Source organism: Erythrolamprus reginae, chromosome 1, assembly GCF_031021105.1.
Source record: "Erythrolamprus reginae isolate rEryReg1 chromosome 1, rEryReg1.hap1, whole genome shotgun sequence".
NCBI lineage: Eukaryota > Metazoa > Chordata > Lepidosauria > Squamata > Dipsadidae > Erythrolamprus > Erythrolamprus reginae.
This window is the reverse complement of record NC_091950.1, coordinates 228110531-228123043: the sequence shown is the minus strand read 5'-3', so window position 1 is coordinate 228123043 and position 12513 is coordinate 228110531.

Sequence of the window (12513 nt, the reverse complement as noted above, 5' to 3'; positions counted from 1 at the left end):
TTTAAACATAAATAGCAGCAGAAGTTGATTCATGAAAAAAGTGTTCATATTTAATCTGGAAAGCCTAGGTCAGTGATGGCCAACCTTTTTCAGCACAAACCAGGTACGCATTCACATGAAAGCGCCTCCCCACACTCCAACACACACGTCGGCAGTCACTTCCTGGATTACCGGTCTAGGCTCAACTCTCATTTATTTGATTAGATTTGATTTGATTTGATTTGTATGTCGCCCCTCTCCATAGACCTGGGGCAGCTCACAACAATAATAAAACAGTATATAATAAACAAATCTAATATTTAAAAAGTATCTAAAATCCCACTAATTTAAAACCAATCAACGCAAACATACCATACATAAAACTATATGAGCCAGGGGAAAATATTTCAATTCCCCCATACCTGACGGCAGAGGTGAGTTTTAAGAAGTTTGCGAAAGTTTTCCCTCCTGCTGCTGCTGCTGTGCACTTCTTGCTTTTTTCCTCTTTCCTCCTTCCTGGCCTCCTTCTCGCAGCCATCTCCTAGAAGGAGCAAAGAGAAAAAAAGCAAGGAGTGCGCAGCATCAGTGGCAGCAGTAGGGGGGAACAGGAGAGCTGAGCCAAGCCGAGTCGAGCCATCCAAAGTGGTCTGGGCTGCGGTCTTTTCCCCCTTGCGAAGCCCTCGCTCCACCTGTAGCTGAGAAGAAAAGGTGTCATGCGGCAATAAAACCTTGTAACTCTCCCTCGGCTTTCCAATATTTTTAAATCCCCCCTCCCATCCTCTTCCTCGGAAAGCGGCAGGGAGACCAGCACCGGCAGGAGTTGTCCAGCAAAAATACCCTCCCCTATTTCCCTGGAGGCCTCTGTAAGCCAAAAACATCCCCCTATAGCTTAGGTGTAAGCCGAAAATCAACTGGCTGGCATGCACATGCATGTTGGAATTGAGCTAAGGCAATCGCTTGTGTGCCAGCAGATATGGCTCCATGTGTTTAAGTTTTTAGGATGTTTTAAAGTCTTTTAATTGGATCAAATTGTTTTACTATGTATTCTATGTTTGTTGTGAGCCGCCCCTGGGGTGGCATACAAATCCAATAAACAAACAAACAAATAAATAAAAATATCTTAATGTCACTTACTCCCAGCATTCTTTTTAATTAAAATTATTTATATATGCCTTTAAAAAAAAGTTTAGAACAATAAAGTTATCTTCATTTCCTGATATGCTTTGTGCTGGTTGATGACCATAATAAAGATTGATGCTGATAATCAAAGTAACTAAATCCTTCCTTGTTTTCAGAGATTTAGAAATATATCATCTTTGGGTTCTTTTTGTTTGATTATCTTTTTTCTTAATATTAGGGGGCAGAAAGCTAATCAGGCTGGACAAATTCAGATGAGTCACACACAATGTGTACCTGGCCTAAGGATTCAAAAAATGGGACTATCTAATCAGTTTTCATTATTTCTCAGTTTTCATTATTGTCATTTTATTCATCCCAGTGTTCCAGTAATTACTTGGCCTCATTTTTGTGTTAACAGAAATACAAATTAATAATCATACTGCCTCCGTATAATTCTAGTAAATAATAATAATAATAATAATAATAATAATAATAATAATAATAATAATAATAATAATAATAATAATTATTATTATTATTATTATTATTATTATTATTATTATTATTATTATTATTATCTTCTGAGAAGCAAAGTTGATGGGAAAGCCAGATTCACTTAACAACTCTGTTCCTAACAACAACTTCAGTGATTCACTTAACAATTGTCTCATTTAGCAACATAAATTTTGCAGTCAACTTTGGGTTTGAGGACTACCCGTTAGAGGAAATCTTGTAAAATCCAGAGGAGGGGGCTTGGAGTCTGGGGAAGGTGAAAGATTTGAAAAAATATTATTTATTTATTTATTTGTTTGTTTGTTTGTCAAGTACATATTGGTAGTATACAAAGAAATAACACTGTTTATTTACCTGTACATGATATTGGTATTAATGACAGGGAAACTTAGGACAGGGACGGTAGGCACGCTGGTGCATTTATGCACACCCCTTACTGACTTCTTAGGAATCGGGTGAGGTCAACAATGCATAGTCTAAGAGTAAAGTTTTGGAGGTTAAGTAATGAAACAACAGAGTCTGGTAGTGAGTTCAATGCATTAACAACTCGGTAGCTGAAGTCATATTTTCTACAGTCCAGTTTGGAGTAGTTTACTTTGAGTTTGTATCTGTTATTGCTCGTGTATTGTTGTGGCTGAAGTTGAAGTAGTCATTGACAGGAAGGACATTGTAACAGATGATTTTATGGCCCATGCGTAAGTCGTGTCAAAGGCGATGTAATTCTAAGCTTTCTAACCCTAGGATTTCAAGTCTGGTTGCATAAGGTATTCTGTTGCAAGTAGAGGAATGGAGGGCTCTTCCTGTAAAATATCTCTGGACACTTTCTAATGTACTTATGTCTGAAATGCGGTGTAGGTTCCAGACAGATGAGCTGTATTCAAGGATTGGTCTGGCAAAAGTTTTGTATGCTTTGGTTAGTAGTGTGAGATTACAGGAGAAGAAGAGATATAGGATTAAGTTAACAACTCTTGAAGCCTTTTTTGTTGCAGTGGGCTTTGGCATTTAGGTCATTTGATATGAATATTCCAAGGTCTGTAAGGTCTTGTTTATCCAGCTTGGATTTGATGCTTGGATTCTTTTTGCCAATGTTTGGACAGAGCATTTCTTGGTTGAGATTTGGAATTGCCAGATGTTTGACCATTCAGACACAAAGTCCAGGTCTTTTTGGAGATTAGCTGCGTTATTGGTAGTGTTGAAAAGTTTTGCATCATAGGCTAAGAGAACACAGTTGCTTGTAATAGAGTATATAGAGTATGAAGAGTGTTGGTCCTAATACGCTATTTTGGGGTATGCCGCTGTTAACCGGAACAGGATTAGTTACAGTGTTCCCTATTTTGAAATTTAAAAAAGTAAATTAAAAAATAAAGTTTCTAATGAAATTTCCACTGAATTTTTTCTTTCAAGCAGAGAAATAAAATAGCAGTACAGTAGATATTTTTTTAAAAAAAGGCAGAGAAACTGCACTCATTTGTTATTTCGATTTCTGCCTTGCTTCTAATCAAATTAAAATATAAAATTCCTGCTGCTCCTTCTCCTAAAAACACACGTGCAGGCAGAGAGGAAGGGGATGAAAAGGAATGAATCCTCCGATTGGCTGACAGGAAAGTGTCCCCTGTGTCCAAAAGGCCAGGGCGAGGGTGCTTTTGAGCCGTTCTATGAAAGGGCCAGGGAGAAAAAGCAGCACCGAATGGCTGTGGGGGAAGGGGGGGTCGGAAAGCTGGGGACAAAACCGGCTTGGAGAAGTGGAGGAGGCAAAAAGTCTCATTCCGGCTCCAGCCACCCTCCTAATCAAGTTAGTAGAACTGCAGATGTATTGGAGTAGTCAGCTCTGTACGGACATTGGGAAAAGGTGCTGTGTCTGTCTAAATGCTGGCCTTTTCTAGCTAAATCCCTCTCACCTGCGTTTATTGTATTTAAGTACAGTTTGCTGTCACTATCTTGTTGCTCTTTTCCCCCCCTTCTCTTCTCCTCCTTACTGAACACATGTGATGGTGCATTAGGTGCTTCCTTGTATAGAACGTTTTATTATTAGGTAAGGAACCCTCTTTCTTTGCACAGTTACTTTCATGTTGACCGACAAAGGTAATGTGTATTTTATGGGTTTGCTTTTGAATAAACTTTTTAACTTTTGCATCAGAGTTTGAACAACAAGAGGGACCGTCACCATGAATTCACCTGGTTTATAGTCAGAAGCCTAAGATGTCAGAAGCCATCCTGTTGGGCCTAGCCTGGTTGGAAATATGGACTCCCACCATAAGGTGGGAGGCTGGATGCCAAAAGCTACTCTGCACATTGGCCCTATCCCTCCACGAGAAACCTGTGGGAGGAAACAGCCCCCTCAAGACACAGCAGAGGCCACTTTTGCTGCTGCAGCAAAGGAGGCCATGCCCCTAGACCTCATGAAGGTGCCACTTGAGTCCTGGGACTTGGAAGGGGTATTTAGTGAGGAAGATTGCAATGCATTCCACCCTTCACCGGCCAACAGACTGTGCAATAGAGTTTGAACCAGGGGTAACTATCCCAAAACTCAAAATTGTGTAGTAATTATCGTTTTTTAATATTTATGGGTTTTAAATTGCTTTTAACTTATATTGGATTTGTACTTTGTATATTGTATTGCTGTTGTTTTGAGCCGCCCCAAGTCTTCGGAGAGGGGCGGCATACAAATCTAATAAAACTTAAATTTAATGTAAAATGTACTCCATGACACCGAAGGAACTGGAGGAACTGAGGAAATGCATAGATATGAATTTGGAGAGGAGTTTTATTCAGGCTGCGGAGTCAAGAGTGGGGAGGGAGGGGTGGTTGCATGTGTCTTTCACTCGCCACAACACATTATTTCCAGAGATTCAAGGTCATCCTTTGTTCGGCAGTCACAGAATCAAAAAATCTGTGAAAATCACTGAAATCTCACTTGTGCATGCGTCCTCACATGAGATTTGGCTTCTGGAGCATGAACAGAATTCAAATCTCACACCAATAATGTCCGCGCATTGGTCAGCTAGAGTTGCACACGCAGCTCCATTTTTGCTCCCTGGCTGCCATATTGGGGCATTCCGGCTGCCACCAGCTACTGGTCTCTAACTATAATTTGGGGCACGATATTAATTCTACCTTTAAAAAGTTGAGCTAGGTTTAAGGAAGAGAAGAAAAAAGTGCTGGCAAAACTATTAATCCGAGGATACTAACTTAATTTCAAACATTAAAAAATTCCTTTATAATCCCTGTGCTTTGCTTGTAGCATAGAGGAATGGTTTCCAAACAGGTAAAGAAAACAATATGCAAATGACAACATTAAATCTAAATGAAACTTGAGGTGGGCCTGTCCTTTCTGATCAGTCCTCCTGACTTGGCCTCATTTAGATTTAATAAGCATTAATGTATTGCCTGTAACATTTCCTTTATATATATTTACCTTTGAAAGCAGACTGGTGTGTGTGTGTCAGAGAGAGAGAGGCAGGGGGTTGTGTTTGGCTACAGACAACCTCAATGGGGTTTACAGAATTTGAAATCTGTTCATTTTAAATAAAGTAAGAAATGCAGATGGATATTGCCAGAAGTAGTAACAAAAGACAATTTTCTAAATTAAATGCATCAGAAATCAATTTACAATGCATGAAATAAGGATAAATGGTGCATTCAGAGAAATGCAATGCTAATGGATTTTAGAGTGATCCTCTTTCCCAAAACTTGGGGTTTCTAGTTGCAGTCTTAATTGGTGCAGTTGTAACTCTGGTTTATTGTGTGGTCTTCTGAAACATAATTGGGAGTTATTTTGGAAGAAATCCTCTTTTTTTAATGGCCTATTTTAAGAAGCCTGAAACTGATGCTGTACTGAAATTAGGCAAGTGGCAAGAAAGTGTGTGCTTTTCCCTTGTGGGACAGGTCTTATTAAATAAATAGATGCGCTTGGATTCAACAAGTACAGCTTAGGAAGGACAAAGGCAAAATGCTAATCCTACCATTCTGCTTTGGCCAGCCGTCACATTTGGTTGCAAGCAGTTTTGAAATCTCCTGGCTTGAATGGGCTTCTGCCTGCAGTCTTAGCTTTGCTTATGAATGGAGCCATCTAGATAGTTGGCTCCCCTTTTTCAACAAGCTCTTTCTCTCCCTTAAGTGCTGGCATCTGCTGTGGGGCTATTAGACTTGGGGCTGCTTTCTCTGCCTCTTAAAGCATTTCTCCTTTATGGAAATGTAATCTACCTTTTTCAAATATTTCCCCAAATAGTTTATTCTTCTAGGGTGGGGGCTTCCCACAAAACCTTTATCTGGAGCAGAAGTCAATTAAAAACAATGGAGGTGGGATGGATTGCAAGTCCTGCAACTCAGGGCCATCTGTTCATATCTGTCCCACAAGACTCCTGTTCACACCCTCTAACCCAGTGTTTCCCAACCTTTTTTGAGCCGCGGCACATTATTCACATTTTCAAAATCCTGGGGAACATTGAGGGGGGGGGGGGCGCAAAAAAGTTTGGACAAAAAAAATCTCTCTTTCTCCCTTTCGCTCTATTTCTCTCTCCCTCCCTCTTTCTCTCCCTCCCTCTTTCTCTCCCTCCCTCTTTCTCTCTCTCTCCATCCCTTTCTTTCTCCCTTCCTTCCTCTCTTTTGCTCTTTCTCTCTCCCTCCTTCCCCCCTCTTGCTGTCTTTCTTTCTTTCTTTCCTTTCTTTCTCTCTCTCATTCTATCTCTCTTGCTATCTCTTTCTTTCTCTCTTCCTTCCTCTCTTTTTTGCTCTTTCTCTCTCCCACCTTCCCCCCTCTTGCTGTCTCTTTCTTTCTTTCTTTCTCTTTCTCTCTCTCTCTCATTCTGTCTCTCTTGCTATCTCTTTCTTTCTCTCTTCCTTCCTTCCTCTCTCTTTGGCTCTCTTTCTCTCTCCCTCCTTCCCCCCTCTTGCTGTCTCTTTCGTTCTTTCTCTTTCTCTCTCTCTCTCATTCTGTCTCTCTTGCTATCTCTTTCTCTCTCTTCCTTTCTTTCTCTCTCTTGTTCCCTCTCTTCCTTCTCTGCGGAGGCCGGCAAAGCTTTTCCGGGTAGGCTGGCTGGGGGATAGGGCGCGTGCGCGCACGCACCCCCGACGTTCCAAAGAACCTTCTCTGACCTCCGCTGTGAGAAGGTTTTCTCCGAGCGCTCGCCGGAGGAGCTGGAGAAAGGGGCAGATCGAGCGGGAGGGCGTCAGCGGCGAGAAGCCAGGGGCGCGAGGGGAACAGAGGCACTGGGGGGTGGGGGCAGCCGCGGCGCCGGCCTCCGCACTTTCATCGCTCCCCACCCCAAACTCCAACGCCCAGCTCCTTGCGCGGCACTGGAAAAGGGTGCTGCATTGCCGGCTTCTACCTGGTGCTGCCAGGGAATCTCCAGCTGGGCAGGGCTCTCCTTAAGCTCCCCTTTTTCCCTAGGAGCTTGGCGGCACACCTGGCTGTGTCTCGTGGCACACTAGTGTGCCGCGGCACACCGGTTGGGAAACGCTGCTCTAACCAAGCTATAATTCCCACATTGGGGTAAAGAAGCGTGCTGTGGCCCAAGAAATTAAACTTGGTTCTGGTGTTAAGGAGACAGCTTAGTTGAGATAAGGGAGTGTTTATACACATGTTTTGGGAATGCCCGGTAGTGCAGAACTTTTGGTGGGAAAGTGCAAGAGGACACTAATAGGATGTTAAACATACGATGGACAGTTACAAAGGAAAGGGTGGTATTAAAAAGAATGAGGTGGGAGAATTTAGAGAAATAAAAGAAGCAGTGATAGAAAGCGCTCAGGTGGTAATAGTCTTAGGCTGGAAGGATGTGACAAAATGGACAATATAAAATTGGTATTGGTATAGGGTGGATCATATTCAATTTGTGATTTTGGATAAGAGGATGAATTTGGCCAATGAAACTGATCTGTGGAACCTGATGGGACGATCTGACAAGATAAGAGGACATATGGTCAGTAGATTTCGAGACCAAGCCATAAAGAATAAATCAGAATCACTTTATAATATGTAAATAGATATATTACTCTTGAGTTAAAATGGTATATAATATGCCCCCATTTTGGTGGAGGGGTATGAATGTTGTTTGGTGGCGGGCACTAAGAACACTGGGCACACAGTTATATGTTGTATGCTTTATTCTTAAAAATCAATAAAAATATTATTTTAAAAAAGGAGACAGCTTAGTTCCCACAACAAAGACACTACTACACATAAACCAAAAACATTTTTTCTTTTCACTCCACCCAAGCTTGAAGTCAATTGAATAAGGTTAAAAAAAATCAACTTTGGACCCAACGTTTTGCATCAAGAACAAGCTGTTAAAAGGACATTTTAACCCCCTTCCACTGACCTGAATTCTTAGTCTTTTTTTCCTACTTCCAGACTTCTCAAACTGACAAAAGCATCCAAGGCTGCTTTGCTTTATCGGGTTTTTTAAACTGAAGCTTTAGCTGAATAACAGCACCAACAATGAGTAACTGGGGTGGGGGGAGTTATGTTTGCCGATCCCAGTAAAGCAGCCTTTTGCAATTGACAGATGGAGATTTGGTCAATTCCGATGGTTTTCAAATTATTATTATTATTATTATTAGAAACATAGAAACCTAGAAGATTGACGGCAGAAAAAGACCTCATGGTCCATCTAGTCTGCCCTTACACTATTTCCTGTATTTTATCTTAGGACGATGTATGTTTATCCCAGGCATGTTTAAATTCAGTTACTGTAGATTGACCAACCACGTCTGCTGGAAGTTTGTTCCAAGCCTCTACTCCTCTTTCAGTCAAATAATATTTTCTCATGTTGCTTTTGATCTTTCCCCCAACTAACTTCAGATTGTGCCCCCTTGTTCTTGGGTTCACTTTCCTATTAAAAACACTTGCCTCCTGTGTTGTAATCATAGGTTCAAGTTTGTTCCAAGCATCTACTTCTTTCAGTCAAATAATATTTTCTCATGTTGCCTTTGATCTTTCCCCCAACTAACTTTAGATTACTGCCGGAGAAAATGATAAAAGTTCCTGCAGGTTTTTGCCTAATTAAAAGAACAAATGGTTCCCTCCCCAGATGTCACTGGTCACATTGTCCAATATAAGTAGCTGGCAGACTGCTTGATTGCTCCTTTCTTTCTCCCACCTGCTACATGTTAGGATGACCTTGGTTAACTGTCAAAACAAAAAAAAGTTTTCTTGTGGGAACCAAGGTCATCCTAACATGTAGCAGGTGGGAGAAAGAAAGGAGCAATCAAGCAGTCTGCCAGCTACTTATATTGGACGATGTGACCAGTGACTTCTGGGGAGGGAACCATTTGTTCTTTTAATTAGGCAAAAACCTTCAGGAACTTTTATCATTTTCTCTGGCAGTGCCATTATGATGTATCTGATAAACATATTCTTTGAAGAATCTACCTGCCTCAGAATTTTGGCAGATGTATTATTCAGAACGCTGACTTTTTTTAATTCATTCTGCGCAGCATGATTTGGGAAGGAATCATAATCTCCATAACTGACCAGCACATGACAAGGCATGTATGCCAACAAATTTCTTTATTTGTATCTTCTTCTGTGCAATCATTTATTGCTTACACCTAATATGGTAGACAAAATCTTGTTATAAAGAATATTATTTCCGTGCCAAATCAGAAAGCTCAAACTGCCCAAGGAGCTGCTGATACAGCTCTACAGAGTAATTATTGAGTCTGTCATCTGCACCTCTATAGTTTTATGGTTTGGTTCTGCAACCCAACAAGACAGACACAGACGATAAACAGAATTGTAGAAAAAGCAATTGCTACTAACCTGCCTTTCACTGAGGACTTGTATATTGCAGCATCCAAAATGAAGACATGTTGTGAACGTAGGAGTCCCAGTTATTGGGAATTCAAATCCAGGTCACAAATAGCCTTTTTTGAGTCTATTAATTATGCAAGTAGTTGTAAGTTGAATACTACCAGTATTTTGTCTGTGAGAGTCAAGGTATTTATATTATTGGTGACTACTTTCCAAAAACAGTTGCATTAACCTTAGGACAAATTTCATTTTTAAAGGTTGTGGGTTCCGCACTCCCCATATTGTACTTATTTATTTATTCATTTGTCCAATACACAAATACATAAGAAGAAAAATAGACATGTAGTAATATATATAAGGGTAAAGTGAACTTAGAGGAGAGGATATATGAAAGAAAGAAAATATATATGATAAGTGAGAGAAAGGAAAGACAATTGGACAGGGGACGAAAGGCACACCAGTGCACTTATGTACGCCCTGGTTTGCTTCATCCTTTTTTGCAAGTTAATATCTACTAGTAACTCATATATAATTTAAAGGTCTACAGTAACTGTTTCCACGCCTCACCTTATTTCAAAATGAAACATAACCTTATGGCTTAGGTTAGAATGATGTGTGAGTCTACTGTAAATGTGTTATAGCTCTACCCCATTTCTAACATTTTACCCAAAGGGATTCAAATGCCAAAAGGCTGACTACTCAGATATAACTCAACTGTAGATGTAACTTAACCATGTACTGTACATAAATAATGCATTTTATAAATGCCTCCTTTTGTGGCTGGGATAAACATTTGCTGCCTTTATCTACAATATTAAGCAATATTTTGCAACAGTATGCACAGCAATGAGATATCTTTGTTTTATACAAATTTACCAGCAATATTTAAAGTCAGACGGATCTGTGCACTAAGCATGTTTGTTATAACACAACATGCTCACTAGTTCCAACTCAGAAAATTTAGATCTCCTACCGCCAGAAAAAACTCCATCAACCACTAGTAAATAAAAAAGAAAAACAATGTCAGAACTGTATTACATAATGCTCTAAATTTGAAAACTAGGGCATGATTATTCTGAAATCATGTTTATTAATGAAGTCACATTAAGCTGGGGGGATTCTGCATTAATGAGAAATCTTTTAACAAATAAAATGTAGAGGATGCAAGCAAGTGAAACCACATTTGGAACTCTCCCACATTCTTTATAAAGAATCTGGATTTTGAAAGCTAGAATTATACCCAAAGCACAAAGCCTTCATTCAGCGCTCTCAATTTCCCCACTTAATGAATATAAAGCTTCCTTGAAGCCCCTCTTCAGGAAATCTCTGTTCTGGGAAGCATTTATACTCTTAATGTGCAGAATGCATGCAGATATCATATGTTTCGCCGTATTGGCTGGACAAATGACTATCCTGATCTCTGTAAGGCTATTATAATCTGAATCAGTAGGGAAGCCTTGTAGATTAACACATTTTTGGGGGTGGGGTGGGGTAAAGATGCCTGGTACAGAAACATAAAAACATAGAAGATTGACGGCAGAAAAAGACCTCATGGTCCATCTAGTCCAGTGTTTCCCAACCTTTTTTGAGCCGCGGCACATTATTCATGTTTTCAAAATTCTGGGGAACACTGAACGGGGGGGGGGTGGCTAAAGAAAAGTTTGGACAAAAAAAATATCTCTTCCTCCATTTCACTCTATTTCTCCCTCCCCCTTTCTCTCTCTTCCTTCCTTCCCTTCTTTCTCTCCATCCCTCTTTCTTTCTTCCTCTCTTTTTTGCTCTCTTTCTCTCTCCCTCCTTCCCCCCTTTCTTTCTCTCTCTCTCTCTTGCTTTCTTTCCCTCTCTTTCTCTCACTTTCTTTCTCTCTCATTCTCTCTCCCCTCCTTTTTCTCTCTCTCTCTTTCTCTCTCGTTCATCACGCCAGCAACAGAGAGAAAAAGAAAGAGTGAGAGAGAGCCGGAGAGAGAGTGGAGTGTGCAGCAGCCATCAGCCTCCTCGCCCTCCCAGACGTCCCCAGCGCCCGGCCTCACGCCGCCTCCCGTTAGCCCGGCCGACTTTTCCCTGCTTCCGTTTTCTCTTCATGGCGCAAAGCCACACAGTCCCGGACTCCCGGATCGCTCGCTTCTCCAGCCAGCGCGGCGCTTTCCTGGGCAGATGGCTTTGCTGACCGGAGAAGCGAGCGATCAGGGAGTCCGGGACTGTGTGGCTTTGCGCCATGAAGAGAAAACGGCAGCAGGGAAAAGTCGGCCGTTTTCTCTTCATGGCGCAAAGCCACACAGTCCCGGACTCCTGGATTGCTCGCCCCAAGGCAGGAGGCGGCGGCGGAGGAGAGGGGGCAGATCGCGCCCCAAGGCTTGAGGCGGCAGCGGCGGCGGCTGAGGAGAGTGGGCGGATCGGGCAGGGCGGAGAAGCCAGGGGCGCGTTTGGCCGGAGGCACCGTGGGGAGGCAGGGGCAGCTGCAGCTCCCTTTACTCCTACTGCCGCACCTCCCAGCCCCTGCCTCCTTTTTCCCGCCTTCCTTCTTTGGGGCCCAGCAGGAGAACGCCGGATACGGCGGTCCAGCACCGGCAGCACCCGGCCCAGCTGGAGCTTCCTAGGGGCGCCGCGGCACACCGGTTGGGAAACGCTGATCTAGTCTGCCCTTATACTATTTCCTGTATTTTATCTTAGGATGGATATATGTTTATCCCAGGCATGTTTAAATTCAGTTACTGCTGCTAGATGTTTGTTCCAAGGATTTACTACTCTTTCAGTCAAATAATATTTTCTCATGTTGCTTTTGATCTTTCCCCCAACTAACTTCAGATTGTGTTCTCTTGTTCTTGTGTTCACTTTCCTATTAAAAACACTTCCCTCCTGGACCTTATTTAACCCTTTAACATATTTAAATTTTTCGATCATGTCCCCCCCTTTTCCTTCTGTCCTCCAGACTACAGTATACAGATTGAGTTCATTAAGTCTTTCCTGATAAGTTTTATGCTTAAGACCTTCCACCATTCTTGCAGCCCGTCTTTGGACCCATTCAATTTTGTCAATATCTTTATGTAGGTGAGGTCTCCAGAACTGAACACAGTATTCCAAATGTGGTCTCACCAGCGCTCGATATAGCAGGATCACAATCTCCCTCTTCCTGCTTGTTATACAGCTATGCA